Genomic DNA, 17,441 nt, shown 5'->3' on the forward strand with positions numbered 1-17,441 from the left:
ATTCATTCATTCAAAACAGCTTTTGTTGTCCAAACGCAATCAATTTTCCTTAGTTCAAATGTCTCATCCGTCCAAAACTATACTGAAATATTTAAAATCTATAAAGCTGAGGCATTTAAAGCTGAGACAGTGGCAACCACTTGGGGGTAGCAGGGAAGGGAATCTCCTACCTTTAATATCTACGTCCCTTAGTGATCAAGGTCCCTATGAGACGCAGAAGAATCGCTCCCCTCCCCGCCTGTCCATGTTAAAAATGGCCTGTTGGGTGCGTGTGTTGGTGTACGTGAGTGAATGAGATAAGACGGTGCTGGATTTCTATACGGAGTCCAAGAACTAGTGAGTGTTAGGACGATCATCCAGGATGAAACAACAAATCCATGACTACATCAGGAAGATAGTGTTGTGATACTAGGGGGTAGAAAGAGATTAAAGTCCCCCTGTGGCAGCCTCATAACTAAGAGAGGTTCAAAGGTCTTAATATCCACCTTTATATCATTAAAAATGATCAGTGGTAAAACAGAGCTTTTTTCTATTTCCTAATAATAAAGCATGTTTATTTTTAATCAAAGCTCAATTAAAATGTAAGTCTGATCAATGTATAAATGAGAAATGTAGTTTGAGTAGTGAAAATGACTGTTCTAATGTCTGAGTTTTGTGGTAGTATGTTTGAGAGGGATTAGTGAGGGAGCTGGAGGAAATGCCAGGTAATAATTAGAATTAGGGAAACTGCTTACTGGTTAGATGGGAGACCAGGATCTGGAAGGAGGGGGGAAACCGTGCAAGTGTCCGACAGGGTAAGAGTGAGTCAATCCAGTTGACCTGTGTGATCCAGAGGTGAATGGCAGGGAGGAGGGCAGGCAGAGGGAGTTTGTGTGAGCGTTGTCAGAGGAGCTAGTCCGTGAGCTCTTTCGGGTCAGCGGAGAGAGGAATCCAGAACGGGAGAATCAACTGTAGGTGTGGTGGGTAATGGTCCTGGACAGAGGTAGCAAGAAACACAAAGAGACACAAGGTTATACAAAAGAGGATTTGTTAGATTTAAGTATGCAAGAGCCAAGTTGCCACTATGGGGTAGCAGAGGGTCTGGCAGAGATTGGAAGTCAACGCCAGTCTCAAGTACTGGGCGGCTGATTGATGGCTTGCTTGTAGCCACGGCAGGTGGGGAATGAGGATGAGCCAGGATGGACAGCTAGCAGAGGAGAAACCTCAGACACTCTCACAGACCATGGCAACATCTATCCTCTGCTTGCTCACCACTACTGTGTCTGGTTGGTTAGCCATCACCAGTTTGTCTGTCTGTATCTGGACTAGCTTGGTCATTCTCCACCACCCTAGGGGGCGTCTCCCATTTTGACCCCAAGACTTCCAGGCAATACTCGGCACAGATGTTCCTGTATAGCATGCTGGCCTGGCTATAAATTGCTAATGTTACGCAGTCATATGCAAACTGTTAAAACAATGTGTGATCCACCTGCCACTAGGATACAAACTTCAGTACAAGTAAAGGAAACTGAGGTCAGCGTAATGAGTAACATCACAAAGGAACCGCCTCATATTACCAGTTTAAATTCAGTATCTATATAAATGAACAAATGTATATAATATGTAACATTTCTAAGTAATTTTAAGCAGAATTTTTATCATTCCTGTTATTAGACTGACCAACTGGGTGAGCCCCAGCCTACACTTGGGGAATTACTGTTGCAGTGAAATAAAAGGCTATAAGCAATGGCTATTTTGGAGTCTGTGGAACATCTCCCATGTTATTTAATTTCATCATGGTATCCTTTTTGCAGCCAAATCAAAAACCAGCTAAAATACAATATTTCCTTGTGGGTCTCCTCATGTTTTAAGCTTTTTCTATACCGCTAAAGGAAGGGTTGTTGATCAAAAGTATAGCTAGAATTAGATTTCAAAGAGGTTGATGTAACCCAGCCTCAGTGTTTCCCATGGCAAAACTCAACAGCAAAACCAGGAGGTTATGATGTAATGCAGACTCAAATTTCTGCATTACGAATTTGAGACATGAGAAGGGTAAATGTCATTGTACAGCCTTTGTTGAGAAGCATTCTTTCACATCAAAGTTCAGAGGTGGGGGCAAGAAAAGTAAATTTACTGTGACTGAATTGAAACTCCCGATATCAACTAACAAATCACTTTGCTTCATGACCTGGGGGGCAGGGCTATGGCTTCCCACACCTACTATTAGACAGTTACATGGAGAAACCTTTTGAATACAAGCGCGCTCACGCCCACAGTTGTGCGCAGAGTTGTGCTCAGACACACACCATCTTCCTTGGCTGCTGTCTCTAAACATATCTTGAGTTTCGGTCTTGTGTGCTGCTCAGTAGCATATAATATTTATTATTTACTGTTAGTTATGCTTATCTAGGTCGTAGCTGTGGTCTCCCTACTGTGTTGTTCTCTTTTTACTTGTTTTCTTCTAGCAAATTTTTTGTGTCTTTTCTCACTGTCCATCTTCCCCTCAATTTTCTTTCCCTCTCCTTTTCTTAAACTTCTCTTGTCTACGTCTTTCCCTTTCTTATCCCATGGTCTATTTTCAGTTCCTATTGTAATAACTTAAAAGTTACAAACAAACACACAAGATCAATCAAGTAGACCAGTAATAATCCACTTGGGAATATAAATCTGTTGGGCATTTTTATCAGTCTTCAGACAATAATTCTGATTGCTACAGTGACAAACAGGACAGGCAAAAAACAAAAACAAAAAACAACTAACGTATCACTTGTAAGCTTCTGATCAAAAGGTGACACTGATAGGGTGCCATTTTAGCTCGCTGGGATGAGCTGGCAACCCTATGCCACATGGCGGAGAGGTGCCAGTCTGGGTTCAAGTCCAACCAGAGGCCCTTTGACACATGTCTTCCTCTTTCTCTCTCTCTCCTTCCGCTTTCCTGTCACTCTTCACTGCTCTGTCCAATAAAGCTGAAAAAGGCCAAAGATCTTTTTTTTTTTTTAAAAAAAGATGACACTGATATGTCAGCCTAGCCTATTATATACATGTCTAGTGCGTGCCACCTTCCCATTATCTCTACCAGAATGGTAAACAAAATGCTTTGCATATATACTTTTCTACTCTAACTGAACACTCAAAGTTTTGTGTACTAAAGAACACATTTAACTGATTTATTCTTCATAAGCACTTACCGAGCAATATCAGCATCAGTATCTTGTCCAAGGACACTTTTACATGTGGACTACAGGGCATCATAGAATGGACCGAACAGGTTTGATTTGTGAGACATGAAAAGTGGGATGGATGCATAGTGTTGAAGGCAACTTGTGGCAGTGGCGCTGATCACAGAATCCACTTCGTAGGGACCAATGTAAAGTGGAGCCAATTTGTGGGTCAAGGATTTCAAGGGAAAGTGCTTAGCAGTGAGCTATACCTTTTGCATATTTCTTATTTTAAGCTTCTCAATTCTGCTCCCAGATTTATCTACTCTGCTGGAGATGATGTTGTACCCAGGAAACTAGGTGAATCTCAGTGGTTGGGAACACAGGTGGCTGGTAGCCTAGAGATGCTTCGAGTGGGGATAGACCTATGGCAGAAGAGGTAAGAGAGCTATGAGCATACTTGACCCAGGATAATCATGTGGACCAAGAGGAGGGATTTTTTTTGTAGTGATGCAGAGCAGGGTCTCAAGCTTGTGGTTGAGCCTTTCTGTCTTTTGTTTGTGGATGAAAGCCAGAACTCCAATATACCTAGGCTCCTAGAGTGGTGCAAAAATCCCTCCAGGCTCATGAGGTGAACTGGGGCCCCTGGTCTGATACGATTGCTACTTAGATTCCATCTAACCTGAAAACAGTTTAGCAGGCTTAGATGCAGTAGGCAGTTTCTGCAGGGTGACAAAATGAGTGGCTTTTGAGAATCTGTCAATGATGGATAGCATGACTGTCTTACCAGGGAAGGTGGGTAAACCAGTGACAAAGTCGAGAGAAATGTGTGACCGGAAAGAGACTGGAGCATGCCTGATACCTGTTGCGTGCTTCTTTTGTTTCTTGCATAGATCGTGCATGCTGCCACATAGTCGAGAAGGAAGCACCCCAAGGTCACCCTGTGGTGGCAGGCGAAGCAGGCGGTGTGGATCACAGCAGAATATGCAGCAGCAGAAACATAGCAATGATCGGTGGGGAGGGTGGGGGCTATTTAACATTTTAGCTGAGATTTTTATGATCAGTCCAAATAATAAATGGATGCTCGGCCCCTTCCAGCCAATGCCGCCGCTCCTCCAATGCCAGTTTCACCATAAGCAGCTGAGGAATCGTTGAAACATTTTCTGGGAGGTGTGTGTGGGCCACTCCATCACAGCCCTAATCTTGACTGGGTCAGTGTTCACCTGGCCTCTGGTGAGAATGTAGCCCAGAAAAGTGGCAGATGATGAGTGGAATTCACATTTTTCAGCCATTACATAGACTCTATTTTCCAACAGGTGCTGCACTCTACAATCCTAACTTTTTCCAGAGACCTGCAAAAAGTTAATATATCATCAAGGTAAACAAAGATGAGTGCATTCAGAAAACCTCTCAAAACATCGTTTACCAGAGCCTGGAACACAGCAGGAGCTTGGAGTGTTCAAGAGGAGTGTAAAAAGTCTTCTTCCATTCATTCCCCTCGCAAATGATAAACATTACAGAGGTCGAGTTTAGGGAAAACAGTGGCTCCTTATAGGGCCTCAAAAGCAGAACTGATTAGCAGCAGGGGGTACTTATTCTTCCCAGTGAATTTATTTAGCCCACAATAGTCAGTGCAGGGTCTCAGTGTCTCATCCTTCTTATCCACAAAGAAAAAACTGGCACCTACCAGAGTGGAAGATGGACAGATGATCCTAACAGGCTCCTGACCCTCTCTGGCTGCTACAGGTTGTATAGCTGGCTGGAGAGGAGTGGTGCGCTGGGTAGGAGGTCTATGGTGCAGTCATAAGGTCTATGAGCTGGCAGGGAGAAAGCTTTATCTGTACTGAAAACCTATAAATCATGATATTCAGAGGGTACAGAAGTTCAACTGGGGGCAGGGTAGGGACTGAGATGGAGCTGGTGGAACCTGATCTAAACTCCAACTGTTAATTTTATTGTCAGTCCAGTCAATGTGGGGGTTATGTTTTACTAACCAAAGAAAACTGGGGTGTAAGGAGAAGTGAATGTGAAAAAACAAGCGGTTTCCCAGTGGTTGCTGGAGGCAACTAGGCAGACAGGCTATGTCTGATGCGTAGTGGTGGCGAAGATAGCGGAGTTTCCCTTGTGTCACTCCTTTGCTGCATATTTTTTGCACAGACACCTGGACGCCTCTGTCCTACAGAGGGTGGGCATCAGCACCGTCCTGGATCGGTTAGTGGCACCGCCACTGCTCCTGCTGATCCCCCAGCTTCATCTCAAGCTCACCTGCTACTTTGGCCCCCACCTTTAACCCTCCTGTTATGTTGCGGGTCAGATTGACTCAGAACAGAAGAGATGTCACATGTCATCTGCATCACTACAGAAAATGAAAAAAATCAAAATTATAAAAGAAAATTGTAAAACAATCAATGCCAGTGTTTCTGACACTTCTGGATGAGTAAATTTGCCCCAGGTCAAATTAACCCAGGAGCATAATTGGTGTTCCTGGAAACCAACATAACAGGAGGGTTAACCCTTATAAGTGCAACTTAAAGTTTTAGTTTGTAAAATCTCACCACTAGGTGTCAGTAGATTCCAAATTGCAGTCAACTGAGTTCTGTTTTTCTATCCCTCCGATTTCTAGTGCATTATAATAGGTACAGTGGCTGCTGTAGGACAAACAACTGGCCACAGTTCATCTGTAGTGAGGAGGCTATAAAATTTTGTTAGAGTCTAACACAAGTTAATGAAACAGCAAACTTCACTTTTTTCGGATAATAGCGATACTGAGGTGAGTTGCTGAGCATATCCTGAACTTTTCTGTCAATATGCACTGTTGCTTTTGCCACTGTGAGTTGCTGTTAGCCTCTGTTACCCACCATTAGTAAAACTTGCTTGAAAATTTAATCAAACTGTTCATAAGATCTTTCAAACGTTTATGCAGTTTTTTGGACACTGGCATAATATTAGCTTATAACTAGCTGTTTTTGTTGTTTAGCTGGTTTGTTGTCAGCTATAGAGCAATGGAAGGGTCACATGTCTATTGTAATTATAATGGGTAATTATAATTGCAATGATAACAAGAATAAATAGGAATGTTTATGCACATTTTTAGTTTAGGACATGAAGCTTGTGGTGAGTATGAAAAGGATGAGGTTTAATCTAGACGCCAGTTGTGTTTCTCTCTTTTGGATTTTCACTCTTTTGGTGAAGGGGATCCCTTCTCAGATCACAAAACATAGTGATGATCCTGCATGTCTTTAGTCTGAAAGTCTAGACCAGGGGTATAAAGCTCATTTTACAAATTTGGCCACACAGCCCACTTTGATCTTAAGTGGGCTGCACCAGTGAAAAATTATGTTTGTTTGTTTGTTTATTATCTAATGTTGTTCATGACACTAGTGTCATCTCCCTTAGGTAATGTAAATGTAATATGCCAATATTAAATTTATTACATTAATAAATGAAATGTATTCAATTAAAAACTTACAGCAGTGAAATTTAACTTAGTTTCAAATACTGAGCTGTTGTATTTATTTATATTTCCTATCACTTTATATCTTCATCTCAAAGACAAGTATCTTTTACAATGTATATGTAGATGTATTGTATATAAGAGACAAATACTGTTCTTTAATTTTTGAAAGCTTATTTATATGGCCCCTCATTTAGGAATAAGATCCTCGATTTGTTTTGACTGGTCCCTCTGTTTGGAGCTACCTGGTTCTGCTTCATCTTCACTGGCTATGCTGGTATTCTCTGTGCCCCGATGAAAAATATTGCCATAAACAGTGTATTTAGCAACACCACAAAACAGACGATAGCATATAATAGAATATAGCATATTATAATAGCATATAAATCATAGATGTTTTCATTTCGTCATCCAATATATTTTGTCATATCGTACAGCCCTATCTCCTGCCATTACTAAATGGATGCATTTCTATTTCCTTCATCTCAATCTTGGTAAAAGTGAGTTTCTTAAGACAGTTTTTTAAGGAGGTCAGTCAGTGCATCGATCTCTCATAAGTAATATCAAATTCTGTCTAAACCCACCCAGTCAGAAAAATCAAGAATCTCGTAATCAATAACTACAGAAATGTCAGACTAAGTTACTGCTGGGAATTCAACATCTAAATGGCAGTTATTGCAATATTTCCTAGATTTTTTACTGCTCTTAACTTGTACTTTCTGCTGTGACCAAAACATTTCACACATGTGGGACTAATAAAGGTTTATATACCAGTTAGTCTAACTTGAGTGATGTCGCTACTGTTTAGTTTTCTGTCTTCATTCATGTCCAAAGTGATGGCAGAGCTTTAATTTTTCAGAAATCCCTAAGAAATCCCCTAAGAACATGGTATATCATCTTAAGATGGAAATTAGCGAGCTAACTCCCTGTTAACCTATTACTCAGTTAAACTTCATAAATCCTGTTTTTCATGGATGCCTGGATGTTAAAATTTTATTGTTACACCTGATAAAGAAGCCACACTGATTTTATTAAAGATGAAAGACAGTTAGACAGTTTTTAACTCTCAGTGATGCTGCAGGGTTGTTTGAGTTTGAGAAATGAAGAGCAGACACATTTTTGACATAAAAGAACTCACCTGCTTCTTTAGATATTAGTCGCACTGGTTTAAGTGTCAGGAGTGTGGGAATGAGGAAACGGGAGTGGGATCGCTAAGCCTGAGTTTGTTCTGTTTGGCCCGGCATCAGGTCATCAGATAAATGAAGTGAATCTTCTATATAGAAGAGTCTGCCTGCACCAAATGTTAGCTACAATAACACAAACACATTATTAGAATGAAGTAATCCAAAGTCAAGCAGTTTCTTTCATATAGATTTTGCTATGAATTGAATTCCTACCTGTCTGTCTTTTCTTTTTTTAAAACCGAGTCTTCCCCTATAATTGAGCCCCTTTGGTATTTGGACCAAACCAAATCATGAAATAAAGAGGGGGAGGCAGGGTCAAAGGCTGACTGTATTTTATTCTGTTGCAAAAAAAAAAAAAAAAAAAAAAATCCAACTAATGCTAGGAAACAAGCACGTTTACAATTATGGTCATAATTAATTAATAATTGTCTTAAATAACAATAAATAAATAAATAAATAAATAAATAAATAAATAAGAGTGTTCAACTGCTTTCTAGGGACTCTGTCAGTAATGGGCCCAAAGAATCACTTGTCTCCCCGTTATGCCAACCCTGCCTCTTTTGGCTCACCTGTGGGTATGGTTTTGATGTCGAATCTGTAGCTTGCATTCTTCCTCTTGGAAGAAGCACACTGAGATGTTAGCTCTCCCTGCCCCTATTGGCTGCCCCTCTTTCCAAGCTTTCAATTGTCTCTCCAGTCTTTACCACTGTGTCCTTGGTTGGCACCCCAGTCTATTACTGCATATCACCTGCTAAGCCAGGAGTACTACTGCTGGGATATTTCTAATTATAATTCGAGCTATTTGTATTTATTAGACCTATTTGTTATATTTTGTAACTTTGTAGTATATTGTGTTATTTAATTTAATGTTAATCTAATTACTGTTCTTGTCTTGGCGCAACTGTAACCATATAATTTCCCTGGAATTAATAAAGGATTATCATGATGATTTTGATACGTCAAAGATAGATCTTAAGACATATCCTTGATTGCTGGTAAATTACGATTTAAGTGTACTGCTGTCAATGTCATATTTTTAGAATAATTATGAACTTCAATTAAACAAGTTTAAATATTCAATAACTACAATATTTACAAGAATACTGTAAAACAAATTAATTGAATTAATATGTGCTATATTATCACTCTGGTGTTTTCCTCTTCAGACACAGGTGATAGAATGGAAGATAACAATGAAATGGTTGAATACTGAAATCAGTTAAAGTTAAACAGTTTCTCGATTCTGCCTGTAAAGCCAACGCGTGTTTCAAGCTGTCTAATTATTGGTACTCCCGTTGGAGAAACTCGGGTCAAAAATATGAGCTAATGTCGGAAAGAAAACTGATTCTATCAGAGGAATCAAAGTGTGCGGTTTAGCAGCACTCATGGTCTGTGTGTGAACTGCAGACAGAGAGGGAGGGGGTTGCAAAAGCGGTGCGCAGTTACGGTAGTAGCTAAAGACTGTTTTCACTCAATTTCCCAGTCCACAAGATTGAGTGTCACTGTTTGCTAGTGAAACTCAATCTAAATCCAAGTTCCGTGTGGACGTTTCTCTCCGAGGTGAGTTTCTTCGTTTACTCTCTTTATTTTGGGTGGTTTTATCTGAATGCCTGGCTTGTAAACACGGTGTATACACTCCGTACATTGGATGAATCTTCCGTGTGGACTGACTTGAATTACGGCAGCAGCAGGGACGTAATTCTGTTTACTTCGAAAAAATAACTGCTAGTATGTTAATTATTTTAGCTAGTCCTATCGCCCTCAATTACTTTCATCATGTTAACTTACTGAATATTTCCATGGATAGACAGCTGAGTTCAACATTCTGTGTTCTTTATTTTTTGTATCCTTTCAACTTCTCGGCTGTAAAAGACGGATAGCTGCTCTATTTAGGTCGAACTACAACAACTGTAACAACAAAGTTTATAGTGGCTTTGTTTTACTTAAAAATATCAGGATATGTCGTTTACGTTGGGCCTTTCTGGTATAAATTATTCTGAAAAGTAGTGTTTGTCAGATAGGTTTGTTTTTTGTCAAATTTTACATTTATAGCTTGAAATACCCTGGTACATATAAGAAAGCTGTTGTAACTTATGCTGTTTATTGTTCAAAAAGATAAAGATATCCCCTCGGTGTGCACAATTATAGTGTTTACAAAATAAGTTTGATGTGAATGTAAAGGGTATATGGAAATAGAATAACTGCAGTAGTTAAATATTATTCAGGATCCACACTGCAACGTTCCCATGCTGGTGCAAGTTCAGCTACGCCCGATGAGTAAAAGAACTACTTTGAAATAAATTAGGCTAAGATAAGCAAAGAGGGTATTTAATATGGGATATGAGCTAATTAGGAAACGCTTATCAGTGATATTTTAAAATGATAGCTTAGTACAATTTAGTAAGCTGGATCCAGAAGACAGAAAAAATAAATCTTGTGAACTAGCTTTGATGAATTACAATGTGATTTGTCATAAAGCTTCATTGTTTATTAATGCTATTTTCCCATCTAGACTCCACCAGGGCTGCCCTTTGTCTTGTAAAACTGATTTCCCCCCCTCTTTGTCAGTAATTTCATTCATGTTAACATGTGTAAACTGACTTAAATTTTGGGAAAAGGATTAGAATATGATGGTAACTGAAATTCTACTTTGTGCTATATATATATATATATATATATATGTATGTAGATTAGACGGTAGATGGACTGATTTTTATATAGCGCTTTTCTACTTCCTATATACAACATGCCACATTACCCATTCACACAAGCACTGTCTTCTATGCTTTTAAGTGCTTACTGACTACCATTCACGCACTTTCATACTCCAATGGATGCATCGGAGAGCAACGTGGGGTTACTATCTTGCCCAAGGGTAATTGGCATATTTGGGATAAGCCAGAGTATTTTCTGAGAAACTGTTAATGGATTTAAAAATGACATTTACCTGTTCAAAACTAATTATTCAAGTTAAACATAGGCAAATCAGAAGTGGCATTAGGACTGTTCGATATAACGATATATATCGGATGACGATATAAAAACGTCTATCGTTTCATTTTACGCTATCGTTTGTTTCGTGGTGTCGCAAAATAAAGTGTTTACGGCAATATTTTTTCATCGTTTTGATGCTCACTGCACTGGCTATATTAATTTCTTAAAGTTCTCTCTTTCTCTTATATTTAATGTAACCACAATACAGACGGACAAAATAAACTGAATCACGTGAAAGAGCAGATTATTTACGGATGAGAAGTAAAAAAGAGCCGCCAGGTGCTAAAAAATAAACCTTAGACTCAAACGTTAGAACAGGCTTTTCCCCGCAGCACGCCGCGTAATAAATACTCACAAAGAAAACGGCGGCCGTTACAACTTATGTCTAGAAATGTATAGTTTCATGCATCTGTTAAAACACTCGACTTCAGCTATATGACGCGCAGCTGGAAACAATTTCCGCAAGTCGAGCTGCCCGAGATTCACAGAATTTACAGAAAATGTTACATTTTTGTGATTTATATCGTTATTGGACGATAGAATTCTTATATCGGGATATGAGATTTTGGTCATATCGCACAGCCCTAAGTGGCATTGCATTGCTTTAGAAAAAAATAAATACCCCAGTACTGCTGTAAAGTAGTCCTATTTACTATTTACCTTGGCAGATAAGATAAGATAAACCTTTTAGTCCCACAAGTGGGAAATTTGTGGTCACAGCAGAAAGTACAAGTTAAGTGCAGTAAAGATTAAGAAACAAAACAATTGAATAGAATAAGATAAAAAAAAGAACATACTATACAAAATAGAACATAATACTATATACAATAGAACAAAATACTATATAAATAAATAAAATACTGTACAAAATAGAATAAAATACTTTGTTATATTGGGAAGATTGCACTTTGTACTATTGCACATAGGAAGACAGAGCGAAAAGTTAACTGTGTGTATGGGATATGTGTGTCTACACGTGTGTGGTCATCCACAGAGACCATGTTGTAGATTTACTGTCAAGGTTAGTGTTATGGCAGGCAGGATGTAACCCAAATGCAGGACTCAACACACACAGGGATAACTCAAAGAGGCAGCTTTATTTGACAAGGCATGGAGACATGAGGGAAAAACAGAGTCCACAACAGTGAAAAAACAGTTCTGGGATCGCCTGCGACGAGACAGTTCAGGAGGCCGACTGCGTTGAAGGCGGCAGCTCCAAAGCAGGTCCGGAGGCCGACTGTGTGGGAAGCAGCGGTGGTGCAGAAGGGACCCTCCAGGACCCCAACAGGGAAGAAAATGGGAGTGGAAATCTTCAGGTGACCTGGAAGGGGGTCGGTGTTGGTGTGGTTAGGTGGTTGGATGTGGACATGCAGGCAGTGCAGGATGTAGATGGGTAGGCGTTAGGGCTGCACGATTAATTGTTAGAAAATCGCGATCTCGATTCATACTTATGTGCGATCTCATTTCCAAATGACAACGATTTAAAAAAAAAAAAAAAAAATTAAAATTAGCAGGGAAAAAACAACGGAGAGCACGTCAGGGATGACGAGAAAGTGACAGGAAAAAATCCGTCCCGGTCAACCACCCAAACATCAATAACGGGAACCTTATACAGCGCTTCCCTATACCCGTCGAACTTCCGCAGGCACAAAGAAATTACGGAGGCTATTACTTATCACCTGACCAAAGATATGGCTCCCATCAACATTGTGCAAAACGAGGGATTTAGGAAAATGATCAACACCCTAGACAAACGCTACACAGTGCCGTCCCGCAACTATTTTTCTATTGTTGCACTACCTGCTCTATACACGCAGTGTCGAGCAATGGTGGAGACGGAGTTTCAAGCAGTACAACATTTTGCGGCAACAACAAATCGTGAGACATTTGTTGTTTTTATGTTTATTTATTGTTTTTATGTTTAGTCTCAACTGTTACGAAGTTGATGTGCAGTTAATAAGTGCAATAAATATTTATACTGGAAAAGAAAATGGTGAGAGAATCGTGATCTCAATTCTAAGCCAAAAAATCGTGATTCTCATTTTATGCAAAATCGTGCAGCCCTAGTAGGCGTGTTGACCTCTGGCAGAGATAGAGCTGAACCTGGTGGCGGAGCAGAAGCCGAAGGCAGCTGAGCAGGTGGCAGTGTGGCAGGCGGTTGAGCGGACTCTCCAGAGCCCCCAGCAGAAACAGGCGGGGGTGTGGAAGCCACAGATGGCTGGATTGACTCTCCAGAGCCCCCAGCAGAGACAGGTACAGAACCAGACAGTGTGGAAACCTCTGGCCGAGCAGAACCAGGACCAGACGGTGTGGAAACGTCTGGCTGAGGCGGAGCTGGCTGGAGCTGCATAGGGCACGCAGCCGTCTCAGAATGCAGCAGCTTGGGCTGACAGAGACAGCAACGTGAAGTCTATAGCGGGCCAAATGAGCTCTCACCTGATGCAGGAAGTTGGGTCGGCTTGCCGAAGCTCCCAGCGGAGGCTGCTGCAGATGACAGAGGAGGCCGGTGAAGACAGAGAGCTGGAGATTGACTCCTCATCCTCTGACCACATTGCTGCTAGGATGCTCAGGTTGGAACGTGGAGGGCAAGAGATTCTGCGTCAGCGGTGTGGAAACACCCACCCGCTGCCACTGCCGCAGTGACGTGCAGGAATTTGCCTGCTACCGCTGTGGGGTCGCGGAGAGCACCGTCCGCTGCTGCTGCGGCGGCGTGGAATGAGGGGAGCAGATGAGATTGGCAAGCTCCTGGGCTTGAAGCGCCTCATTTGTCTGGCCCAGATCGTGGACAAAACTCCAAAATCCCAGAGAGCTGGTGCAAGTGAGGCCCGAGGATCGCCTCAAAGGCATTAAGTCCAACAGATATTGTCCTTGCGTCCAAGACATGGGAACCTCACCTCACTGGGCTCTGAATCCGGAAAAGGTACCTCTTTCGGGCTGAGTCCGCTGGGTCCATGTCTTGGTTGCGTCGTTCTGTCAAGGTTAGTGCTGTGGTAGGCAGGATGTGGACCCAAAGGCAGGACTCAACACACACAGGAATAACTCAAAGAGGCAGCAATATAAAACACAAAACATAACCTAAGCCGTGAGTTAACTAGAACCACTCAGGGAAACGAGGAAAACAGGGAGAGACACACAGCAACATGATGGTAACAAGGGCAGAGGAAAACACAGGGCTTAAATACACAAGGGAGTAACGAGGGAATGAGACACAGGAGAAGAGCACAGCTGGAAGTGGTCCCACATAACGAACGGGGAGGAAGCAAAACTGAAAACACTGAAAAAACTGAAATAGGACCCAAGACTGTAAAAGTAAAACAAGAAACAAGAGACATTCACAAAGACACGGACTAGACACTAAGGCATGAAACCTAGAGCATGGGAAGGCGTAGAAACAGAAACCTAAAGACTATGTCATGGTCCTGTGTCTGTGTCTCAGTGTTTTGCGTATTATTATTGTAATTTGTTATTTCTAGTGTTTAACCCTCTCAGGCTCAAATTAAACTTTTTGTTGGTAATGCACAACCAAGTCCTGCAGTGGTATTTCTGAGTAAAAAAAAACTTATAAAATATGTATGTGGGGTAATCAGGTTGTTAGTTTTTAACTGTTGCAAATCGGCAACGCCTGCCTTGAGAGGGTTAATATAAGTTTGGTTCAGTGCCTCTGAGTTTTGTCTATGGATTTCCTATTTTACTTTGAAGGTCTGTGTCTTATGTTGATGTTTCTAGTTTTGCGTCTACCTGGTCCCGTCAGTTAATTTGCATTAGCTGTGTTCCCCTTTTGGTCCTTGTTCCCCGTGTGTTTGCCTCTGTATTTATAGTGTGTGTCCTTCAGCGCTCGTTGTCGTGTCGTACCACCGTTCCTGCCTGTGTGTTCCGTTCATGTGCCATTTTGAGTTTTGCATTTCGCCAGCAATAAACCTGTGGTTGTTTTGAGTTCACTTCTGCCTCCACGAGTCCTGCACTTGGGTCCTTTTTCCTGCCTGCCTACACACAGACCATGGCAAATATGAAACACACAAGGAGAACAGTAAGGAGAACCAAATCTATGAATAATACTAAATCAAAGGATGTTAATTATTCAAAAAACAGATCCAGTACGGTGACATTTACAGTGATTTAGTGTGGCACTTTAATTAATTTGGGGGTACAGGACATTTTGAACAATAGTGAATGATCACATCTTTTAAACTTCATATCCCAAGTTTGCATTGCAGCATTTCTATTTTAAATATTCTCCAAACCCAAGTTAGCTAAAAGATCGTCTGTAAAAGTTTTGGCCAGTTTTGTGTTAAAGAGCAACTTTTTCAACAGTCTGTCGGATTTGTTGCAATGTTAGTGATGGAGAAGACTTCTTTGCTTGTACCGAGTTAGTTTGATTGAGAGAGATGAGTCTGCAGCTCAATCGGAAACTATTCTGATGATGAATGAATTTACTGCAGTCTTTTGCTTAGTCTTACTTAAACCTTTATTGTCAGCTTCAAGAATGAATTCTTTGGCATGGGTCATTGCTCTGTCTCATATTACATCTGCTGTTTTAAAGTTCTCAGTGAATACTATTAAGGGAATTGGGCCAATATGCATGAATGGTTTCATCTTTCATTCCTGCCTGTGGCTATCTAGCTGTACAATTCCTCCATCTAAAGCACAAGTACGCACTGCAATAGTTGCAGAGCCTTAATATCTGCATATCGTCTACAGAGAAAATAACAAAGTCAATATGATAGATTTTTATAATTGTAATTATATATTATTTGTATTCATTAATACTATTTTGTAATATTTTGTTACTTTATTATTTATAGAATTATTTTATTTAATTTAGTTTAGTTAGTTACTGTTCTTAATGTCTTGAAGCAACTTTGACCACATCATTTTCTCTGATAATAAAGTATTCTGATTCTGATTGTGATATAGGGCGCTTTGGAAAATAGGGCACAGGGTTAGAGTACAGAAAGATTAAAGCTTGTGTATTGGATCAGAGGTGTAAGTGTGGGAGGGAAGGGGGTTGCTGAGGGTGGAGATATGTTGTTGCTCTGTGCCACAGCCAACATGCCACTTTTCCAGCTGGATTGGAGTCAAACAGATATGGAGATCATCAGGATCCTGTCTATCTGTTTATGCATATTAAATTATATTTCCAGTTTACTAGAGAGGTGGTCATACAGACACTTTTTTAAATGAATTTGAATTAGGTGGACTTGTGTTGAAAGTTTGGTGGGAGAAAAAGCATAATCATGTAATAAATCATTGTCCTTTAGGAGGGTCATTGACACGCGATTAATCCAACCCGATATCACAGCACAGGGTGTAATAGGCATTCTGGTCCACCATGTCCATTTCATGCTTTGTCTCTCCAAAGTGTGAAATGGACACACATGCAGAAGTTGCAGTATTAGCAAGGGGAGATAATATATTTAAAGCCAAGACATTGCAAGAAAGGTATGAAGTACATTCCAGGGCCCTTAATCAATAAACAATTAAGCTAGGTGGCTAATATGTATATGCATGTGAATGTGTTAGTAACGTCCGCTTATTTTCACATTGGCTTCTGCATGTGTGTCCATTTCAAGCTTTCTCTCTTCTCTTACACATTTTGCTGTTTTACTGGACTAATTAACGATGTGTGTCATCACATTAGTCAAGCTGTAAAAAATAGATTGGGTAATTACCACCAGAGTATTCCATCAGTGAAATCATCATATCATCAGGCCTATTGAGGTCACCTGATGCAAAAAAGGAGTGGGGATTGAGGCACCTGGGAAACAAACTCAAGACTACATTGTAGCATTGCATTGTAGGTGGCTAACAGTTGATGTCATAACTCACCCCCCCTGTTCAATTATGGTTATTTATATTGGACATAGATGGCCTCTTTTACGCTTCTCTGTCCAAAATGTGAATTTTGGCAGCCTTTTGTCCTGTTGAGGTTGCAGCACTGCACAGGCATTAAATGATCTTCTCTCATTAGAACATGATCTTTTAACCAAATGTATTTCTATGCACTATAGGACAGTGTTTGATATTCTCTGTTGTGATGTTTGGAGTCTTACAGTCTTACACTAAGGTCAGGCTCTGCACGGTGCATGCACTGTATATAAAAAAAAAGCGTGAATACAAAATAAAAGGATAAATAATATAAGAAAGGATAAATAATATAACAAAGGATAAAAAATATAACAAAGAAGTCAAATGTAAGAATTGTGTTTCAAACTTAAAGTCAGAGTAAACTTTATTGTCATATCCGCTATATACAGTACAGTATATAGGGAGACAAGATGACGAGGCTCCAGTTACATTCTGTGCAAAAGACAAACAAGAAATATAAGAAGAGTAAGAAATAAATATACACTTTAAGACTAAGGTAAAAGGATCAATAACAATTAAAATTTACAATTTATAGTTTGAATTATTTAAAGTGACCTTTAAGTGATTTAAAGTGACCAGTGTAGCAGCTTGTAAACATGAGCAGAATTCCTGAGAGTAAGGATTGTCCATAGAGCAGCATCTGCATTACAAAGGCAGTGGTATGTGGAGTGCAATAGAGGCAGTTAACGGTTTGTGTGGGTGTGTGTGGTGGGGGGGGGAGTGGGAGAGCTGGTAGTGAGTTCAAGAGCTTGATGGCTTGTGGGAAAATGCTATCTTGAAGTCTGGAGGATTGGGTCCCGATGCTGC

The 17,441-nt window shown here is 40.4% G+C and overlaps 1 protein-coding gene across 3 annotated transcripts in view; it reads left to right on the top strand.

Moving 5' to 3' along the window:
* Window positions 1-9,058: 9,058 nt before the first annotated feature.
* Window positions 9,059-17,441, top strand: part of ankrd6b (ankyrin repeat domain 6b) — a 61,254-nt gene continuing 52,871 nt past the window's right edge. The window contains exon 1 of one of the 3 annotated variants that reach the window (XM_040027200.1): window positions 9,059-9,335. The gene's annotated coding sequence lies outside the window, so the exon portion shown is untranslated. The remainder of the gene's footprint in view (window positions 9,336-17,441) is intronic. The other 2 variants (XM_040027193.1, XM_040027211.1) reach the window with 2 other exon arrangements.

The sequence above is a fragment of the Simochromis diagramma genome, unplaced genomic scaffold, assembly GCF_900408965.1.
Source record: "Simochromis diagramma unplaced genomic scaffold, fSimDia1.1 OVJJ01000746.1, whole genome shotgun sequence".
NCBI lineage: Eukaryota > Metazoa > Chordata > Actinopteri > Cichliformes > Cichlidae > Simochromis > Simochromis diagramma.